The following is a 22,819-nucleotide window of genomic DNA, read 5'->3' as shown; positions in this document are numbered from 1 at the left end:
TAATCTGTTTACTGGAGAGTTTTGAAGAAACTCAGAGCCAACATTTACTCATGATGTATGTTCTTCCAAGCTTAAAATTATCAGACTTGAAAGCTGTGTGATTTTAAAGCAAATTGATCAAGACCACAACTGTTAATAAAATGCATGACTACAGTCTGTATATTAACTATGATCTTGGAGGAAATACACTTGGGAATCCTACACCAGTATTTTGCATTTGAGCTAAGAATTCTCATTTTTTAAATGAAACTTTATTGTGATTATTAACCTGCAGAAATTTTAATTATCCTTTCAATGCTTGAAGGTTCATAATGGAGAGGTGCCAGAAAAATCCCACTGCTAATTAAATCCAACTGAATATTTCCTTCACCTGAAGATATAAAAGTGCTTCTTGTTTGTCAAATCCCTTTCAGCCAAATAACCACTTAACTAATCTCAAATTGAATATCTTGTTTAAGATTTTGAATTATCCTTTCTCTCCAGGGAGCTGCTGTTGAATATTATAATAGCATCATCCAGGGAAATATCTTACCCTCCTGACTGGAGGAAAGGGGAGAAAACATGTTTCTTTATATCACTAAGTAGACTGAAATCTTGGAGAATGAATAGACTGACATTTTGAAGCAAAAGAGCATATTAGAAGGTGGGAATAAAGTCACTCACAATGAAGAAGAAAGCAGTTGGATCTTTTTACTTTTGGACTACTGTGACTCTGTCTGAGAATGCTAAATTAATGGCTTCAGTAATCATGACTCCAGGCTTCCTTGGTGGCTCAGTGGTTAAGAATCCACCTGACAAGCAGGAGATGCAGGTTCAATCTTTGGGTTGGGAAGATCCACTGGAGAAGGAAGTGGAAACCCACTCCAGGATTCTTGCCGAGGAAATCCCATGGACAGAGGAGTCTACAGTCCATGGGGTTGCAAAGAACCAGACACAACTTAATAACTAAACAACAACAACAAATCGTGACTGTAACTCACCAAACAGTGACCTGGAAATCCTATATGTCATAGGAAGGTCAGAATGACCTGGATGTCAGCATATCATGTGAGGGAAAAGAGAATCAGACCCGGCTCTGTTGCTTGCCAGCTTTGTGGCCTTCAATAATTCACTTAAGTGCTTTGGACTCCACTTCAAATGACATCTGAGATGTGTCTGAAACAGTGCCTGCCTTTACACCATTTAGGCCTGTTTAATTGAAATATCATCAATGAAAGAATATTATAAAACAGGTTCATGTTATTTTTCTGCTCCTACTGTGGAATGGCTACCACCCTTCAGACTAAAACCCCCAGTCCTTTCAATGATGTGCATATGACTTTCCATTGCTGCTTTGACCTCAGCTCCTGTGCTCTTGCTGCCCCAGCCTGATCCCTCCTCTATTCCTTAGAAATACTCTCCTACTATAGTCCTCTCTGGGGGAAGAAATGGCAACCCACTCCAGTGTTTCCCTGGAGAATCTGCATGGACAGAGGAGCCTGGCAGGTTGCAGTTCACGGGGTCACAAAGAGTTGGAGTGGACTGAAGCTACTTAGCACGCGCTACAGGCCTTTGTGGGTTTCCCTGGTGGCTCAGATGGTAAAGAATCTGCTTGCAGTGCAGGAGATCCCTGGGTTGGGAAGATCCTCTGGAGAAGGGAATGGCAACCCACCCCAGTATTCTTGCCAGGAGAATCCTACAGACAGAGGAACATGGACAGAGTCCATGGCGTCACAAAGAGTTGGACCGACTGAGAGACTGACACACACACAACTCTCTGTACTCACACTGGTGCCACTTATTGGAATGTGCTTTTCCTAGTTTTCTACAGGACTTGTCCTTTCACTTAAATCTCAGTGGAGTCTTGAAATTTCAACATGTCACTACTGCTAGCACTTCCTGTTGTCTCATGGAAATATCTTTGATTATTGCTTTTGTGTGTTAGCTTGAAAGGTGTTTTGGGAGGAGATTAATGTTTAAATCACTGAATTTTTAGTAAACAGACTGCCATCCATAATACAGGTGTATGTCTTCCAACAAGATAAAGGCCTGAATAGAATAAAAATATTGATGAAAAGACAACCTACTGAGGTATTTGTTAATGATAGCACCCATAATAAACTAATACCCAACATATACAGAGACTGTATACAACTCAACATCAAGAAACATGCAACCAATTAAAAAAATGGGCAGAAGAGCTGAGTAGATATTTTTCCAAAGAGGACCGGGAGGTAGCCAATAGACACATGAAAAGATACTCAACATGGCTAATCATCAGGGAAATGCAAATTAAACCACAATGAGATATCACCGCACAGCTGTCACAATGTCCATCAGCAAAATGAACACGGATAACGAAAATGTTGGCGAAGAAAGGGGAACCTTTGTACACTGTTGGCGGGAATTGGTGAGCTGGTGCAGCCACTGTAGAAAACGGTATGAAAATCTCTCAACCAAAACTAAAATTACCATATAACCCAGCAGTTCGACTCCTGGGTGACTATTTGAAAAAACACTAGTTCAAAAAGATACATACCCCAATGTTCATAGCAACATGACTTGCAGTTACCAAGATATGGTAACAACCTAAGTGCCCATCAAGAGATAAATGAGTAAAAATGATGTGTGTACACACACACACACACACACACACACACACACACACACACACAATGGAATACGACTCAGCCATAAAAAAGAATGAAATGTTGCCATTTCAGCAATATGGATGGACTTGGAAGGCATTATGTTGGGTGTAAAAAGTTAGAGAAATAAAAATACTGTATGATATCACTTATATGTGAAATCTAAAAAATGCAACAAACTAGTGAATAAAAAGAAAAAGAAGCAGACTCATATACAGAGAACAAATTAGTGGTTACTAGTTGCAGGGGAACAATAAAGTTAGGAGTGGGAGACACAAATTTTGGATATAAGATAGGCTAAAGGACGTACTGTACAATACAAGGAATCTACCCAATATTTTGTAATAACTATGAATGTAAAGTAACCTTTAAAAATTGTATAAAACATTAGGGGGAAAAATAAAACACAAGGGGGAAAAAAATTGAGCAAGAGAAACTTCTCCAGCAGACTGCTTTTGGAGAGAAAGTATATCATCAGGTTTCCTGGGTCTCCAAGCTGCCCTCGTTCAGATTGGAACTGAACCATCAGCCTTCCTACATCTCCAGCCTGCTGGCCTGCACTGCAGATTTTACATTTTCAAGGTCAAGTCAAGGTGTTGATTTTAATCCAACATAAAAAAATCTCCAAATCCCTGGCCACTGTAGTAGCAACATTAGAATTTGCAGTTTAGGTTCTGCAAGCCAAGTTGTCTCAGACTGATGGCTAAATTACTGCCTCATTTTTGGACCCCCTGCTGCTGCTGCTAAGTCACCTCAGTCGTGTCCGACTCTGTGACCCCATAGACGGCAGCCCACCAGGCTGCCCCATCCCTGGGATTCTCCAGGCAAGAATACTGGAGTGGGTTGCCGTTTCCTTCTCCAGTGCGTGAAAGTAAAAAGTGAAAGTGAAGTTGCTCAGTCGTGTCCGACTCTTGGCCCCATGGACTGCAGCCTATCAGGCTCCTCCATCCATGTGATTTTCCAGGCAAGAGTACTGGAGTGGGGTGCCATTGCCTAGTCCTAATCCCTCCCCCTGTCTCCCACTTAACAGAGCTCTGAAACAAGGTTTTGTTTGATATATTCATTGATGAGAAGATCTAGCATTGAAGCCAATAGAATGAAAACATTGTTATGAGATCAGAAAGAGACCTCTAGTTTTCCTTACTGTTTCAACAGTCTTTGTTACATGTATCCATTGTTCTTTTTTTGTGTGTGAAAAGCATATAATATTTATCATCTCAACTATTTTTATGTGCAATGGCACCCCACTCCAGTACTCTTGCCTGGAAAATCCCATGGACGGAGGAGCCTGGTAGGCTGCAGTCTATGGGGCCGCTAGAGTCGGACACAACTGAGCGACTTCACTTTCACTTTTCACTTTCATGCATTGGAGAAGGAAATGGCAACCCACTCCAGTGTTCTTGCCAGGAGAATCCCAGGGACGGGGAAGCCTGGTGGGCTGCCATCTATGGGGTCGCACAGAGTCGGACACGACTGAAGCGACTTAGCAGCAGCGGCAGCAGCAGAGCAGTATAACAGTTTTCAAGAACATTTTCATCTTGCAAAACTGAAATTCTACAACCATGAAACAACAACCCCTCTTCTCCCTTCCTTCAGCCTCTGGAAACCACCATTTTACTTTCTGGTATCTTTTCTTATAAGGGAACTAATCCCTAATCATATGAGACGTAATTGGGGGACCAGGAATGCTTAATTTGGACTAGGGTGTGTTTAGGGAACTAAAGCCACTTAGCAGCAGCAGCAGGGAACTTGACAGTTACTCTTATGCATCAGATATTTGCCATGCACGTCTTCTGAACAGACTGCTTCAAATCTCATTTGGAAGCAGTGGGATACGATTGACTTAAAAAAAATAAATTTTGGATTATTTCAGTGGCTGGCATAAGAGTCAGCTCTTTCTTGGAAAGTACAAGAAGAAAAAATTTAGGCCAACATAAGGAGGCTTGTGGTAACAGAACTGTCTTATGGGATAAGAGTCTTTGGGGAAGACAGACTTCCACACTACTACAGATATTCAAATGTAAGCTGTTAATAAAACAAAAGAATTTTGTTAAAGGTCATCAGACACCATAGAAAGATGGTAAAGGATAAAAGGATGAAATTTCTGTGTGGCTTTGGGAAAGATAAAAACTATAGTTCATTATCTATTTGACATGACACAAATACAAAATTCCATGTTTTATATGAGATGTAGATACTCTGTTGAAAATTCAAACTCTCATAAACATAGTCAAGCATAGTATTCCTTTCCAAAATTTAAACTACAGGGAATTCCATGGCATTCCAGTGGTTAGGACTTGGTGCTTTCACTACCAAGACCCAGGGTTGATCTTTGGTCAGGGATCTAAGATTCCATAAACTGTGCAGCAAGAAAAAAAAAAAAAAAAGTGTGGTAGCTGAAGGGGCTTTCTTCTATTCCTGGCCATAATACAGCGTAAAGAACCACCATAAACAATTGTAAAATTGGGAACAATATATTAACACACTATATTTGAAGTAAGATTATCATATGACCTACGTGGCAACCCACTCCAGTGTTCTTGCCTGGAGAATCCCATGGACACAGGAGCCTGGTGCACTACAGTCTGTGAAGTCACAAAGGGTCAGACACGAGTGAAGCAACTTAGCACCTGGTCCTCTAGGACTTTCAAAAATGAGGTTTTTCTGTATCCTCTCTGACCCCAGAGCAATAGCACCAACTTTTCCCAGGATTAAAGCTGAGTTGGACTGAGCCATCCATTCCCTTTCTGCTCTGCTTGAGGCATAGAGCTCCCATATACTTAGGGCTGGTTATGATACAGACTGATGGAACCTGGTCAAGCTACTTACCACGCTGCCTAGGACTTTGATCTCCCTCCAAGGTCAGAACAATAGCAGGGCAAATGGCTAGAGTTCAAGAGCTCTTAGAGACCTAGAAAGTCAGAGTACCCAATGCATGATATCTAAGTATTAGGTTAAGCCTTGATCCTTTCCACTGTAGATTTGACTCTGAACAAGGTCTATGGCAGTAGGTCAAACCTGTTCCACCATGAAAAATCTAAGTTTCTACAGTTAATGAAATGAAGGCAATATTGTGTGCTTTAGAAAGTCCATAACAGCCCAGTTTGGGCCCAAGCTTTATTTACAACACCGTTGATAAGTTTAGGTTTCTCACTTCCATTGAGCTCAATTCTCTCAATACAGTACTGTAAACCCTTTCACTGATAACTTTGCTCTGTGTTGGTATATTGCCTTTTCAATTGTAAAACACTTTCTTTCCAATTAACTAATATACACTAGTTGTGTTGCCAAAATTCAGCCCTGTACATTGGTGCCAGATTAAATCTGGGGGATAGACTTTGCGGTGAAGTAGAAAGAAATAGCTTTATTGCTTTGCCAGGCAAAGGGGACCACAGCAGGCTAATGCCCTCAAGACTACGTGTCCCCACCCTGGAGCAGGTACTGAGGAATCTAACAGTGTTGATGGAGCAGGGCGTGACCAGCCAGCTTCTGGACATTCTTATAATTGCTTGGCAGTGAGGTAATTAGAAATCAGCATCATCAACCTCCTGGAACTAACCCGTCTGGGGTCTACACGCTTGTGAGGAGCATACAGTTAACTTCTTCCACCTGGTGGGGGTTTCAGTATCTGCAAAATAGCTCAAAGGATAAGGCTCAGAATATTATCTATAGCCTTTGCATGCGTGCCTCAGTCGTGTCTGACTTTTTGTGACCCCATGGACTGGAGACAAGAATACTGGAGTGGGTTACCATTTCCTCCTCCAGGGGATCCTCCTGACCCAGGTATCAAACCTGAGTCTCCCGCATTGCAGGCAGATTCCTTACCGTCTGTGCCTTGAAGAAGAACTAAAGGTCCTTGATTTTGTTTAATGGCTAAATTATTATTAGTTTATCTTGCTTGACAGTTTTCTTTTCTTTCTGCATTTCCTCACTTCTCTGATTAAATGTATTATTTGACTAAAGTTTTTCTACAGACAAAAGGCAGGTAGAAGGCGCAGGTGGGGGCCAGTTCTGTGGAGGCCTCAGGGTCCTCCTGCTTGGATGCAGTTGTCTCCTGTATTAATGTGCTTCACAGCTGGATTTTAAGTTACTGGCGGCCCCTTGCAAGTCTGAATTCTATAGCATTTCCCCAGCAGTGCTTAATTCATTTTTTGAAACATTATGGGCAAAAACATTCTCATCAGGAACTTAGCTTTTTCATACTAGTCCTCTGACCTTTAATATCACTGATGGTGAATCTTCTAGAGCAGTTTTCCTTCTTGGTGCAGTATACAGTTTACCAATGATAAATGCACAATTTTAGATGTTACATAGATCACTTTTTAAACATTGTCATTGTTCTGTGTTTATTTTAGTAGGCATTATAAAATACATAAGTAGAACACAAATCCTATACTTTCACAGATATTTTTAAAGACTAGGCTTGAAATAGAAACCGAGTTAGAAAATAAAGATGTAAGTAAAATTTTTAATTAATATATGGAGAACATAGATGTGGCAAAAGTCATCAAGGTGGTATGGAAATGCTTGGATTTTGTGAGTGGGAGAAACTAGTTTCAAATGTACGGTGGACAGGGAAGTCTGATGCGTTGAAGTCCATGGGGTCACAAAGAGCTGGGCTCAACTTAGCAACTGAACAACAATGAAGCACTCTGATTTTTGGTGCTGTATTATATAGCCAGGCTTCCCAGGTGGCTCAGTGGTGGGAAATCTGCCTGCCAATGCAGGAGACACAAGAGACTTGGGTTCGATCCCTGGCTTGGGAAGATCCCCTGGGGGAGGAAATGGCACAGAAGAGCCTGGCGGGCTACAGTCCAAGGGATCACAAAGAGTCAGATACAACTGAGCACAGCACAGTCCAATACTTAGCCACTCTCTGCACTGCCCGTCCTCCCCGCTCCTAACAAACACAACCTTCAGGCGTTGGTCATGACCACAGACAGGCACACATACACTTCCAGTAGTAAACCTTCCAGCTGGCAGATATTTTAATGATTAAAACAACTTACACCTGAACCTAATGGGCTCGAGGAGAGGAGCCCAGATCTCCGAACTGATCTCCTGATCTCTCCCAGGTAGCAAACTCTGTGGTTTATCAAGAGAAGAGCTTAGGAAATGGGTTTCAGGGTGTTTGGGGGTGATTTATGAGCTTACAAACTAGGTTATGAGTAGGAAATAAGTGCCATTTATCAGCTCTCTGGGGTCACCAGCAGAGAGCTGAAGGAAGAGCTGGCTCCAAGGCCTAATAAGAAAACAGTGCTCACCTCCCTGAAGGGGTTGGGGTGGGCAGAGAACTCGGCTCCACTATAGCCAGAAGCGGGGGCCTCATTTTATTTCTCAGCAGATACTCCTTTGCCAAGTAAAGTTTCGGTTTCATTTGGAAATATTAACAGAAAAAGAAGGATATGTCAAAATTAATGTTGAGAATTGATGTTATGAATAAAAAATCGTGCCAGATTAGCACTTCAGATTTAATTTGGTGTGTAGCGTGCTGCCAAGGAACTTGGAACATTTGCAGGTTGTTGGGAAATAGTTACAAGTGGCAAACAGCTTCCTCCACCACCCTCCTCTCCTCTCTTCCCTCTCCTCTGTAACATCTCCTCTGGGAGAGATGGGTCCTGGATCTGTGTGTGGGCTGAAGCGGGTGGAGACCTTGGTAGACATCTAAAGGGCCTGGGCTGACTATATGTCCTATGAAGGATTTTAAGGTCCCAGATTTTAAACAATAGGAACTGCTTAAACTCAGATCCCTAATGTTTGCATCCCCATTTCTTAGGACAGAAAAGATTTTTTAAAAATCTGCCCATCTTCATAACCTCCTGTATCCAAAATCCCTTAAGAACAGCATGACAAAGCATTTCTGAGGGTTTTTTTTTAAGCTTTTTAAAAAATCAAGAAACAAGTTAACTTTTGCTTTTGTTTACACTGAGCATTACTCTGAGATAGGTTGATTTGTGTCATTTCTTTTTCTCTGTTCCCCACATTTTGGCTCCAAAGCAAGTCAGATTGTAATGTCAAATCTAGACTGGAATGCGTGAAATTGAACCCTTGAAATGAGTCTTGTTTTTCTAAAAGTGTTAGTCATGTCTGACTCAGCGACCGCGTGGACTGTAGCCCACCAGGTTCCTCTGTCCATGGGATTCTCTAGGTGAGAATACTGAAGTAGGTTGCCATTTCCTTCTCCAGGGGGTCTTTCTGACCCAGGGATCGAACCCAGGTCTGGCAATATCATATGTATTATATTATTCATTTTATATTCATATAACTCTACATTTTGAAAGAATCTGAGAGGGCATTGGTTTACCTTTGCACAAGAGAAACCGAGGTGAACAGAAAAGTCGCTTCCCCAAGTTCACATAGGCCCTGACTAGTAGGAATTCTGATTCTTTCTGCTTTCCCTCTGAGGTAAGGATATTTACCATGACAGACCTCTGTCTCATATAGCAGGGGGAGGGTCTGTATTCCAGAAAAGACTTTGCTTTTTTCCCTCTAGAACGAATATCTTGAATGTTTGGTGAGTGCACTTGGCTTGAAAGCTACTCTTGAAATTTTAATGTGTTTTCTTGTCAATCAACCACATTTCCAAACTCCTGTTCTGCTTCTGTACCCCGAGTCTAACTGCCTTCAGCATTGCCAGTGTGAGATCGTCCTTTCTTAATGGGCCACAGTGGAGTGAGGGCTGAATACCAGCTGCCTGGTGCATGCAGCAGACTATAAAAAGAAAAGGAGCCTTCCACAAGCTGAGAGATAATGCAAATATCAGGCTCTCCTGGGGGCAGAAGACCTAACAGGTGAGGTATTCAGAGGAAGCTTAGCCAGAGGCCACCCCCCAGGAATCACCTAAGTCACCTGTTTATTCGTTTATTTGCACAACACGTAATGTTGGCCGCCTTTATATCAATGCACTCTACTAGATGCTATGGAGAATGTAAAAATAAATTGCTTATATACTCCTATCCCATAAATTGAAGTAGAAAGCCTCACCTAAAAAATTCTGGAAGAGGAGCTGTGACAAATAAAAAAAGTTAATGCTAAGAACCAAATGAGAGGCCTAGGTTTAAAAAATTGTTGTATAATTTCCATATAGTGAAGAGTTTATTATGACAAATTGCAACACTAATCGACATTTCTTGTTTACTTATTATGCGTCAAGCACATATATGTGCTTATTTAAATTCTAACAGTGGACTCTATATTTCCCCTTGTAAGGATAAGAATACTAAACCTTGCTAAGTTTTAACTAACAAGCCCAAACTCACACAGCTGTGAATTATTGGATCCAAGAGTTAACTCTAGGGACTTTAACTAACAGCCAAACTCTGACAAAGGAAGGGTTCATGGAAGGCAAGACAGTGAACCAAAGATTGAGATTGAAAGTAGATAAGGATGAGAGAGAAGGGCAGATGGCTAGCAGGGAATATGAATCAGGGGCAGAAAACCCCATGGTTTAGGAAGCTTGTTAATTATGCCCAGATCACACCCTTTGGGATCTTATAACTACAACTACCATGCTGATAAGTTCCAATCCCAAAGAAATGGGTTCCAATCCCAAAGAAAGGCATTGACAAAGAATGTTCAAAGTACTGCACAGTTGCACTCATCTCACATGATAGTAAAGTAATGCTAAAAATTCTCTAAGCCAGGCTTCAACAATATGTGAACCGTGAGCTTCCAAATGTTCAAGCTGGATTTAAAAAAGGGAGAGGAACCAGAGATCAAATCTCCAGCATCCGTTGGATCACTGAAAAAGCAAGAGAGTTCCAGAAAAACATCTACTTATGCTTTATTGACTACACCAAAGGCTTTGACTCTGTGGATAACAACAAACTGTGGGACATTCTTCAAGAGATGGGAATACCAGACCTGACCCACCTCCTGAGAAATCTGTATGCAGGTCTAGAAGCAACAGTTAGAACTGGACGTGGAACAACAAAATGATTCTAAATCAGGAAACGACTATGTAAAGGCTATATATTGTCACCCTGCTTATTTAACTTATATGCAGAGCACATCATGTGAAATGCCAGACTGGATGAAGCACAAGCTGGAATCAAGATTGCTAAGAGAAATATCAATAACCTCATATATGCAGATGCTGCTGCTGCTGCTAAGTCACTTCAGTCATGTCCAACTCTGTGCGACCCCATAGATGGCAGCCTACCAGGCTCCCCTGTCCCTGGGATTCTCCAGGCAAGAACACTGGAGTGAGTTACCATTTCCTTCTCCAATGCATGAAAGTGAAAAGTGAAAGTGAAGTCTCTCAGTCATGTTCAACTCTTAGTGACCCCATGGACTGCAGCCTACCAGGCTCCTAGATGACACCACCCTTATGGCAGAAAGTAAAAAACTAAAGAGCCTCTTGATGAAAGGGAAAGAGGAGAGTGAAAAAGTTGGCTTAAAACTCAACGTTCAGAAAATTAAGATTGTGGCATCCATCCCATCACATCATGGCAAATAGATGGGGAAACAATGGAAACAGTGACAGACTTTACTTTCTTGGGCTCCCAAATCATTGCAGATGGTGACCGCCACCATGAAATTAAAAGATGCTTGCTCCTTGGAAGAAAAATTATGACCAACCTAGACAGCATATTAAAAAGCAGAGGCATTACTTTACCTACAAAGGTCCATCTAGTCAAAGCTATGATTTTTCCACTAGCCATGTATGGATGTAAGAATTGGACTATGAAGAAAGCCAAGTGCCGAAGAATTGATGCTTTTGAACTGTGGTGTTGGAGAAGACTCTGGAGAGTCCCTTGGACTGCAAGGAGATCCAACCAGTCCATCCTAAAGGAAATCAGTCCTAAATATTCATTGGAAGAACTGATACTGAAGCTGAAGCTCCAATACTTTGGCCACCTTATGAGAAGAACTGACTCATTGGAAAAGACCCTGTTATTGGGAAAGATTGAAAGCAGGAGGAGAAGGGGACAACAGAGGATGAGATGGTTAGATTGCATCACTGACTGTATGGACATGAGTTTGAGTGAGCTCCAAGAGTTGGTGATGGACAGGGAAGCCTGGCCTGCTGAAGTCCATGGTGTCACAAAGAGTCAGACACGAATGAGTGACTGAACTAAACTGAACTGACCATGCTGATAGTACACGCAGCAGGACCCAACAGGCTAGTTGTTCAGAATACTTTGATCTGGATACACAGAAATGGATTGAGTCCCACATCAGGATAGATGACTTATAGAGTTACTGTTCATTGCTACTTCAGCTAGAGCAAAAGAGAGACATGTCTGTTGAATTGTTATGCTGTTTGTTTTTTTATTCCTCTGTGCTAGGCTCTGGGTAATATCACTGATCAGACACACTATACTTAAGGAAAATCAATCTGAAAAGGGTGAGGGGGGATGGTTTGTCTTAGATCTGTCTTCCAAAACATACTCTTCATCAAAAAGCAGCACAAGACAAGTCAATGTTGTAGCTTTTTAAGAGCAATTCTTGTACTGTACAGTGGAAGACAGAATTGAAATGAGTTCCCCAGATGACAATAGAGATAATATGATCTTATAATTGAATAGTGTTCTCTTCTTTTTCTAAGTGATATAAAGATAATCTTATTCGATCGAGTAGTCTAGGACCATCTTCAAAGATGAGTAATCTGAGTCAACAGAGTCAAAGATTTTGCCAAAGTAATGAACATGTAAGTGAAAAAAGTCAGCTGGAGTAGAGGTCTTCTGGATTCAAACCAGATAGTGTTTGTTCTTGATGTTGTCTTCCTTTTACATTATGCAGGTCAGTTCAGTCGCTCAGTCCTGTCCAATTCTTTATGACCTCATGGACCACAGCAAGCCAGGCTTCCCTGTCCATCACCAACTCCCAGAGATTACTCAAACTCATGTCCATAGAGTCAGTGATACATTCTAACCATCTCATCCTCTGTTGTCCCCTTCTCCTCCTGCTTTCTATCTTTCCCAGCATAAGGGTCTTTTTCAATGAGTCAGTTCTTCCCATAAGGTGGCCAAAGTATTGGAGCTTCAGCTTCAGCATCAGTCCTTCCAATGAATTTTCAGGACTGATTTCCTTTAGGATTGACTGGTTGGATCTCCTTGCAGTCCAAGGGATTCCCAAGAGTTTTCTCCAACACCACAGTTCAAAAGCATCAATTCTTTGGCGCTCAGCTTTCTTCCTAGTCCAACTCTCACATCCATACATGACTACTGGAAAAGGCATAGCTTTGACTAGATGGACCTTTGTAGGTAAAGTAATGCCTCTGCTTTTTAATATGCTGTCTAGGTTGGTCATAGCTTTTCTTCCAAGGAGCAAACATCTTTTAATTTCATGGCTGCAGTCACCATCTGCAGTGATTTGGGAGACCAAGAAAGTAAAGTCTGTGACTGTTCCATTGTTTTCCCATCTATTTGCCATGAAGTGATGGGACTGGATGCCATGATCTTCATTTTCTGAATGTTGAGTTTTAAGCCAACTTTTTCACTCTCCTCTTTCACTTTCATCAAGAGGCTCTTTAGTTCTTCTTCACTTTCTGCCATAAGGGTGGTGTCATCTGCGTGTATGAGGTTATTGATATTTCTCCTAGCAATCTTAATTCCAGCTTGTGCTTCATCCAGCCTGGCATTTCACATGATGTGCTCTGCATATAAGTTAAATAAGCAGGATGACAATATACAGCCTTGACATATTAGTTTCCTGATTTGGAACAAGTCTGTTGTTCCATGTCCACTTCTAACTGTTGCTTCTTGACCTGCATACAGATTTCTCAAGAGGCAGATCAGGTGGTCTGGTTTTCCCATCTCTTGAAGAATGTCCACAGTTTGTTGTTATCCACACAGTCAAAGGCTTTGACGTAGTCAATGAAACAGAAGTAGATATTTTTTCTGGAACTCTCTTGCTTTATCAATGATTCACTGATTGTTGGGGATTTGAACTCTGGTTCCTCTGCCTTTTCTAAATCCAGCTTGAACATGTGGAAGTTGACGGTTCACGTACTGTTGATGTCTGGCTTGGAGAATTTTGAGCATTACTTTGCTGGCGTGTGAAATGAGTGCGATTGTGCAGTACTTTAAACATACTTTGACACTGCCTTTCTTGAGGATTGAAATGAAAATTGACCTTTTCCAGTCCTGTGGCCACTGCTGAGTTTCCCAGATTGCTGGCATATTGAGTGCAGCACTTTCACAGCATCATCTTTTAGGGTTAGAAATAGCTCAACTGGAATTCCATCACCTCCACTAGCTTTGTTCATAGTGATGCTTCCTAAGGCCCACTTGCCTTCACATTCCAGGATGTCTGGCTCTAGGTGAGTGATCACACCACCGTGATTTTCTGGGTCATGAAGATCTTTTTTGTACAGTTCTGCATATTCTTGTCATGTCTTCTTAATATCTTCTGCTTCTGTTAGGTCCATACCATTTCTGTCCTTTATTGTGCCCATCTTTGCATGAAATGTTCCCTTTATATCTCTCATTTTCTCGAATCGACCTCTAGTCTTTCCCATTCTATTGTTTTCCTCTATTTCTTTGCATTGATTGCTTAGGAAGGCTTTCTTATCTCTCCTTGCTATTCTTTGGAACTCTGCATTCAGTGGGTATACTTTTCATTTTCTCCTTTGCCTTTAGCTTCTCTTCTTTTCTAAGCTAGTTGTAAGGCCTCCTCAGATAACCATTTTGCCTTTCTTTTTCTTGGGGTTGGTCTTGATCACTGCCTCCTGTACAATGTCACAAACCTCCAGATATAATGTCATACAAACCTCAGACACTCAGATCTAATCCCTTAAATCTATTTGTCATTTCCACTGTATAATCATAAGGGATTTGATTTAGGTCATACCTGAATGGTCTAAAGTTTTCCCCTAATTTTTTCAATTTATTTTTGAATTTAGCCTTCCAGAGTTCATGATCTGTGCCACAGTCAGCTCCCAGTCTTGTTTTTGCTGACTGTATAATACAGCTTCTCCATCTTTGGCTGCAAAGAACATAATCAATCTGATTTCGGTATTGACCATCTGGTGATGTTCATGTGTAGGATCTTTTCTTGTGTTGCTGGAAGAGGATATTTGCTATGACCAGTGGGTTGTCTTGGCAAATCTCTTAGCCTTTGATCTGCTTCATTTTGTACTCCAAGGCTAAATTTGCCTGTTACTCCAGGTATTTCTTGACTTCCTACTTTTGCATTCCAGTCCCCTATAATGAAAAGGACGTCTCTTTTGGGTGTTAGTTTTAGAAGGTCTTGTAGGTCTTCATAGAACCGTTCAACTTCAGCGTTACTGGTCAGGGCATAGACTTGGATTACTGTGATATTGCATGGCTTGCTTGGAAAGGAACAGAGATCATTCTGTCATTTTTGAGATTGCATCTTAGTACTGCATTTCCGACTCTTTTGCTGACTATTATGGCTACTCCATTTCTTCTAGTTGAATCTTGCCCACAGTATTAGATATATTGGTCATCTGATTTAAATTCACTCATTCCAGTCCATTTTAGTTCACTGATTCCTAAAATGTTGATATTCACTCTTGCAGTTTCCTGTTTGACCACTTCCAGTTTGCCTTTATTCATAGACCTAACATCCCAGATTTGAATGCAATATTGCTCTTCACAGATCAGACTTTACTTCCATCACCAGTCACATCCATAACTTTGTGTTGTTTTTGCTTTGGCTCCATCTCTTCATTCCTTTTGGAGTTATTTCTCCACTGATCTCCCATAGCATATTGGTCACCTACGGACCTGGGTAGTTCATCTTTCAGTGTCCTATTTTTTTGCCTTTTCATACTGTCCATGGGGTTCTCAAGGCAAGAATACTGAAGACTTTTACCATTCCCTTCTCCAGTGGACCACATTTTGTCAGAACACTCCACCATGACCTGTCTGTCTTGGGTGGCCTTACACGGCATGGTTCATGGTTTCATTGAGTTAGACAAGACTGTGGCCCATGTGATCAGATGGTTAGTTTCTGGTAATTGTTTTTTTCATTCTGTCTGCCCTCTGATGTAGAAGGATAAAAGGCTTGGGAGAGACTGACTGAGGGGGAAACTGGGTCTTTTTCTGATGGGTGGGGCTATGCTCAGTAATTTTTAATCAAATTTTCTGTTGATACATCATTTGTAGTATCACTGGGTTTTTAATTAATTATTATTATGGAACCCTTCTCATGTTTAAGAAAACCAGAGTCAAAAATCTTGCATTGCATAGTTGGTTACTAACAAGTTTGAATATTTAATGTTTCCATTGAGTCAAAAGCCCACTTCCCTTGAAAACAGCCATTTGAATTCAGCAAAATGGATGAAAGATGAGCATTAACTTACACAAAAGTGTGCTGCATTCACTGAAAACATTCTTGAGTTTTCTGTGGTGTGGATGAGGTCATTTAATGATTGATTTTCCCATTATTAATTCAACCCCCCGGGTTAGGAAGATCCCCTGGAGAAGGGAAAGTCTACCTACTCCAGTGTTCTGGCCTAGAGAATTCCATAGACTGTATAGTCCATGGGATCGCAAAAAGTTGGACACGATTGAGTGACTTTCACTTTCTCCCATTATTAATACAGGAGAGATTCTTACAGCTTTGTGGTCTTCTCCCCCTGCAGTAACTCAGCTTCAAGGGGATGGGAGGCTATGATGGTGATATCAAATTGATGACACTTAGCAACTTCTCTCCTTGCAGCTCTGAGAGCCTGTTTTGTGTTCTGATCAGTGAGAAGAAGGCCTCACTGCTCTTCAGAATGACATATACATTGCCAATAATTACTTTCCTAAAATGGAAAAGGAAATTAAAATTAAAGGCTGAGTGTAGAAGAGGGTGGCAGGTTTTTGGAAAAGTGTATCAGCAATTTGAAGCATGAATAATTAATTTTGTCTTGAGATTAAGTTCAGTCTGCGTTTATAGTCTGTTTAAAAAAAAACAAAACTCTAATGGGGTCTAAATAAATTCACTATCAATTTAAACTATTAGAGGAAGTTAAATCAAAATAATTAGGATATTAAAATACTTTGTGCATTTCCAATCACTGCCTTATTGAAGCTCTGGATCTTTTCCAAGGAACAATAATAGCATGAATATATTAGGATATTTGCTTCTCTTAGAATGTGACTGTTTGCTCGTGTAAAGATGACTGAGAACTTGCAGGAGACAGAAAGCCAGATGAATGTGTTGACATAGTCAAGAGAGTAGGTGCTATATACATGATAAATTATTTGTACATATAGATTAAAAACAGCATAGTGACAGTTTACTATTAAAATAGTTTAGCTTGATTATTCTTTATTTATAGTAATTGCTTAATTCTACACTGTAGTAAGAAAGGCATTATTTTTGTGGCATTTTCAATTACTATAGAATGAGTAGGCAAAATCTGAGTAAGGTTAAGGTGAACTCCAATAGAATCCAGAGCTTGGTTATTTGTTTGTTGTGCTTATGGCTGTCAACTGTCACTGTAATTTAAATGGAGATTAGGGATTTTTCCTCTGTGTGACTTATTAGGATCACGTCCTCGTGCCCCTGCCCCTCCCATCCACACTATTTATTCTTGCTTGGAACATAGTAAGCATAGCAATTGAGACAAATGCAAACAATTTTGAGATATACTTTACCCCTTTTCTGAAGCAGCAGGTCATTTGTTTATTAACAGTTTTGGTGAATCTATTTAGTAACTGCCATGGTGGAATGCCTGTCAATATTTGAGAACTCATGAACTCTCTGGAGTTAATTATTTTGGGGGCTTGGAGGAATTGGTCTGTAAGTGATTTCTCTGCAATATTTCAGTGGTATTTTCTTTCTTTCTTTTCTCCTAAGCATTTCTTAGCTCACCTGCATTTCCTATTGTATTTGAAAAATATTATTAATTAGCCCAGTATAAATACGATTTGATAATCAAGCAGTGGATACCAGAGCTGCCAGACTATTACTGTGGCAATTTATACCTTGCTTTCCTATGCTTTCCAGAGAAGGAAGGAGAAAAGACAGACTTTCAGGGCATTTTAAGTAATTTATTCTGAAACTGAAACATTGTATTGAGTACTTTGCTTCTTGGAGAATCAGAGTGAGTGAAAGTTGCTGGGTCGTGTCAGACTCTTTTCGACCCCATGGGCTATACAGCCCATGGAATTCTCCAGGCCAGAATACTGGAGTGGGTAACCATTCCCTTCTCCAGGGGATCTTCAAACCCAGGTATCCTTCATTACAGGCAGATTCTTTTCCAGCTGAGCCGCCAGGGAAGCCCAAGAATACTGGAGTGGGTAGCCTTTCATTCTCCAGCAGATATTGCCGACCCAGGAATCAAACTGGGGTCTCCTGCATTGTAGGTGGATTCTTTATCAGCTGAACTACCAAGGAAGCCCCCACAGAATATAGAAAAAAGCTTGCAAAAACTCCAACAAATCAAAAAGCATAATTCCTAGTAATAATACAAGTGATCCAGGAAAACAATAAGCATGTGAGCTCCAACCTTATCAATGAAACAATAAACAATATTTAACAAGCAACTGCAAATTATTCTTAGTAAAATTATAAAAATGTTTGTGTAGCCTAATGAAAATGAATAATGAGTACTTAATTCTCTTTCTTTCTTATATATAAAAAGCAGAGACATTACTTTGCCAACAAAGGTCCATCTAGTCAAAGCTATGACTTTTCCAGTAGTCATGTATGGATGTGAGAGTTGGACTATAAAGAAAGCTGAGTGTCGAAGAATTGATGCTTTTGAACTGTGGTGTTGAAGAAGACTCTTGAGAGTCCCTTGGACTACAAGGAGATCCAACCAATCAATCCTAAAGGAAATCAGTCCTGAATATTCATTGGAAGGACTGATGCTGAAGCTGAAACTCCAATACTTTGGCCACCTGATGTGAAGAACTGAGTCATTGGAAAAGACCCTGATATTGGGAAAGATTGAAAGCAGGAGGAGAAGGGGATGACAGAGGATGAGATGGTTAGATGGCATCACTGACTGTATGGACATGAGTTTGAGTAAGCTCCAGGAGTTGGTGATGGACAGGGAAGCTTGGCACGCTGTGGTCCATGGGGTTGCAAAGAGTCGGACACAACTGAGTGACTGAACTGATATGTGTACACAAATATAGGATATTCTTTTGCTTGAAATACTCTTCCCAGTTTGTAATGTCAGTGAAAATGCATTGTTTCTCTGCTTCATTAGAAAGGGGTTGTTATGCTTTCAAAATAGAAATGTTTTACATATCTATATATATAAATCTATATATTCTAAAGTATGACTGAGCATCAGCAGCTGGAAAATTATATCTTTAAAGCCTTTTGTCTCACTTCAGAGGATTCAGTTGGAAAAAACTCTAGCACTTCTTTTTCTGAATTATTTTTCATAGTATTCCTAATAGAGAAACAATTCTGCATTTCTCCCAGGACTATGCTTACTCATCTATGTCACTTTTTTTCCTTTGGGGTCTGCCTATGCTTCAATTCATCATGCATAGTAAAACTAAAATCTCCTTCTTTCAGTCTTCCTTGGTATGTGGATAAATACTGTAAAAGAGAAGCCAGAAAGATTGACAAGGGGAAGACAGGTCAGTGTGGTGGAAAAGCACTGGGTTTGGGGCCAGATAGTCCTGTGTTGTCTTGCTGACACCTTGAGTGGCCTTGGGCGAGTGGCTATATTTCACTGAGCTTCCATTCTCTTACTTGTAAAATAAGGAATTAATAATATCTACTTTTGGACATGAATCTGGCAAACTCCGGGAGGTAGTGAAGGACAGGGAAACCTGGAGTGCTGTAGTCCACGGGGTCTCAAAGTGTCAGACACTGCTTAGCAACTGCGCAACAACAATGACAAATACCTACTTTGCAAGTTTCTCATAAGTAGTAAGGTTAACTTATATCAAGTTCTATGACAGTGCATGGTAGATAGTGTAGTCAATAATCACTGGCTAGAGACAATCAAGGTTATAGTTATTGCAACAGTAGCATTCACATCCAGGCTATGTTATTTTGCTATAGGTGATCATCAGTGATGTATTCATGAATCATTATTATTTTAAAATATCAGAGGCTTAAAACCAATGCCTCCATGTTCTATCTAGATAGTTTGGATGGGGATCTCAGACCAGGTGTGATGTGAGGGATGACATGTGCTCAGGGAGGCAGCAAGCAACTGCGGCCCCTGAAGCACCAGAGAACACATCCCCTGTCTAGAGTGGGCAGGCACTGCTTGCTTCCAGCTGATTTTTCTCCTTCAGCAAACAAAAGTTTCAGTGTTAACCAAGCTTTCTATTTTTTTTCCAGGAAAATTCAGAAATCTGAATAATGCACAGTATCCTCCTTTTAATGTTGGCAACAAACTAAAAAGTGTTATGTGTAGCAACAGTGTCAGGCTGAGCAAAACATGATGATTGCAGGACAAAGTTAGCCTGTGGATACTGTTTAAAATCTAGACAAGAGACAGCAATACAGCTAATGTTTATAGAGCCTGTACCATATCCTCAAGGGATTAGATCTGATAGAGTCCCTGAAGAACTATAGATGGAGGTTCATGATATTATACAGGAGGCAGTTATCAAGACCATCCCCAAGAAAAAGAAATGAACAAAGGCAAAATGGTTATCTGAGGAGGCTTTACAAATAGCTGAGAAAAGAAGAGAAGCTAAAGGCAAAGGAGAAAATGAAAGATATATCCATTTGAATGCAGAGTTCCAAAGAGTAGAAAGGAGAGATAAGAAAGCCTTCCTCGGTGATCAGTGCAAAGAAATAGAGGAAAACAACAGAATGGGAAAGACTAGAGATCTCTTCAAGAAAATTAGAGATGCCAAGGGAACATTTCATGCAAAGATGGGCTCAATAAAGGACAGAAATGGTATGGACCTAACAGAAGCAGAAGATATTACGAAGACATGGCAAGAATACACAGAAGAACTGTACAAAAAAGATCTTTATGACCCAGATAACCATGGTGGTGTGATCACTCACCTAGAGCCAGACATCCTGGAATGTGAAGGCAAGTGGGCTTTAGGAAGCATCACTATGAACAAAGCTAGTGGAGGTGATGGAATTACAATTGAGCTATTTCAAATCCTAAAAGATGATGCTGTGAAAGTGCTGCACTCAATATGCCAGTAATCTGGGAAACTCAGCAGTGGCCACAGGACTGGAAAAGGTCAGTTTTCATTCCAATCCCAAAGAAAGGCAATGCCAAAGAATGTTCAAAGTACTGCAGAATTGCACTCATCTCGCACACTAGCAAAGTAGTGCTCAAAATTCTCCAAGCCAGGCATCAACAGTATGTGAACCATAAACTTCCAGATGTTCAAGCTGGATTTAGCAAAAGCAGAGGAACCAGAGATCAAATTCCCAACATCCACTGGATCATTGATAAAGCAAGAGAGTTCCAGAAAAACATTTACTTCTCCATTATTGACTATGCCAAAGCCTTTGACTGTGGATCACCGCAACTGTGGAAAATTGTGAAAGAGATGGGAATCCCAGACCACCTGACCTGCCTCTTGAGAAATCTGTATGCAGGTCAAGAAGCAACAGTTAGGATTGGACATGGAACAACAGACTGTTTACAAATTGGGAAAGGAATATGTTGAGGCTGTATATTGTCATCCTGCTTATTTAACTTATATGCAGAGTACATCATGAGAAACGCTGGACTGGATAAAGCACAAGCTGGAATCAAGATTGCTAGGAGAAATATCAGTAACTTCAGATATGTAGATGACACCACCCTTATGGCAGAAAGTCAAGAAGAACTAAAGAGCATCTTGAAAAAAGAGGAGGGTAAAAAAGTTGGCTTAAATCTCAACATTCAGAAAACTAAGATCACAGCATCTGGTCCCATGAAATTAAAAGGTGCTTGCTCCTTGGAAGGAAAGCTATGACCAACCTAGACAGTGTTATTAAGAAATAGAGGCATTACTTTGCGACAAAGGTCCATCTAGTCAAAGCTATGGTTTTTCCAGTAGTCATGTATGGGTGTGAGAGTTGGCTTATATAGAAAGCTGAGTGCCAAAGAATTGATGCTTTTAAACTGTGGTGGTGGAGAATACTCGGGAATCCCTTGGACAGCAAGGATATCAAACCAGTCAATCCTAAAGGAAATCAGTCCTGAATATTCATTGGAAGGACTGATGCTGAAGCTGAAGCTCCAATGTTTTGGCCACCTGATGCGAACAACTGACTCACTGAAAAGACCCTGATGCTGGGAAAGATTGAAGACAGGAGAAGGGGATGACAGAGGATGAGACAGTTGGATGGCATCACCAAGTCGACGGACATGAATTTGAGCAAGCTCTGGTAGTTGTTGATTTACAGGAATGCCTGGCGTGCTGCAGTCTATGGGGTCGCAAAGAGTTGGACACGACTGAGCAACTGAACTGAACTGAACTTAACCGTATCTTCAGTGGACTCACTATTAAGTTCTTTACATCTACTAGCATATTTAAGCCTTCCAATGGTGCAGTATAATCGGTATTTATAATGTTTTATTTTTATCAAGCACACTTTATAGATGAGTGTGTAGAAACCAAGAAAAACAAGAAAACTTCCCCAAGATCTCTCAGTTATTTACAATAGAATTCGGATCTGAGCCTGTGTAATCTGGCTGCAAACTTTGCATTTGACCCTAGGGTTTATAGGGTAAAGTAAGAGATTCCTCTTATTTATAGGAACTGTTTTTAATGGGGTCTTAAAGAATAAAATTCTGTAGTACTTAAATTTCATTTTAGGCATCCACCATGCGATAATGTCGATTCAGTATGTTCAAAATCAGAACCCTGAATATGGAACTGTGGTAAAGATATATAAATTGTAGACCTTGTCTTCAAAGTAATTTTAGTTTGTATGAGAAGAAATGTGTGACTAGCCAAGTATCATGATATAAGAAGGAATTCAGGGGATGTTTGTGAAGACTTTTGGTGTTACAGATGGGGGAAGGGGTTCGATTAGCAGTTAATGAATGGCTCGAGAATTAATGAATGGTGGCATTTTACCTATATTCTAAAAAACTGGTTATATGTCAATGGACAGATGAAAATATTAGGGGTCAGTGTAAGCAAAGGTTTTGTGGCAGTAAAGAGCCAAAGAATTGATGCTTTTGAACTATGGTGTTGGAGGAGACTCTCAAGAGTCCCTTGGACTACAAGGAGATCCAATCAGTCCATCCTTAAGTCTTTAATAGTCATTGGAAGGACTGATGCTGAAACTGAAACTCCAGTACTTTGGCCACCTGATGTAAAGAACTGACTCCTTGGAAAAGACCC

At 40.6% G+C, this 22,819-nt stretch overlaps 1 long non-coding RNA gene across 1 annotated transcript; it reads left to right on the top strand.

Annotated features, from left to right (window-relative positions):
• Positions 1 to 7,640: 7,640 nt before the first annotated feature.
• On the top strand, positions 7,641 to 22,271 carry LOC147344295 (uncharacterized). The gene is made up of 2 exons (XR_015155387.1): positions 7,641 to 7,702; positions 19,845 to 22,271. It is a non-coding gene; the product is annotated as an uncharacterized LOC147344295 (long non-coding RNA).
• The last annotated feature ends 548 nt before the right edge of the window (positions 22,272 to 22,819 follow it).

Source organism: Bos grunniens, chromosome 26 (assembly GCF_055505025.1).
Source record: "Bos grunniens cultivar Pamir isolate PY7600 chromosome 26, Bosgru_T2T1.0, whole genome shotgun sequence".
NCBI classification, from domain to species: Eukaryota; Metazoa; Chordata; class Mammalia; order Artiodactyla; family Bovidae; genus Bos; species Bos grunniens.
This window is presented reverse-complemented; position numbering and strand designations above follow the sequence as displayed.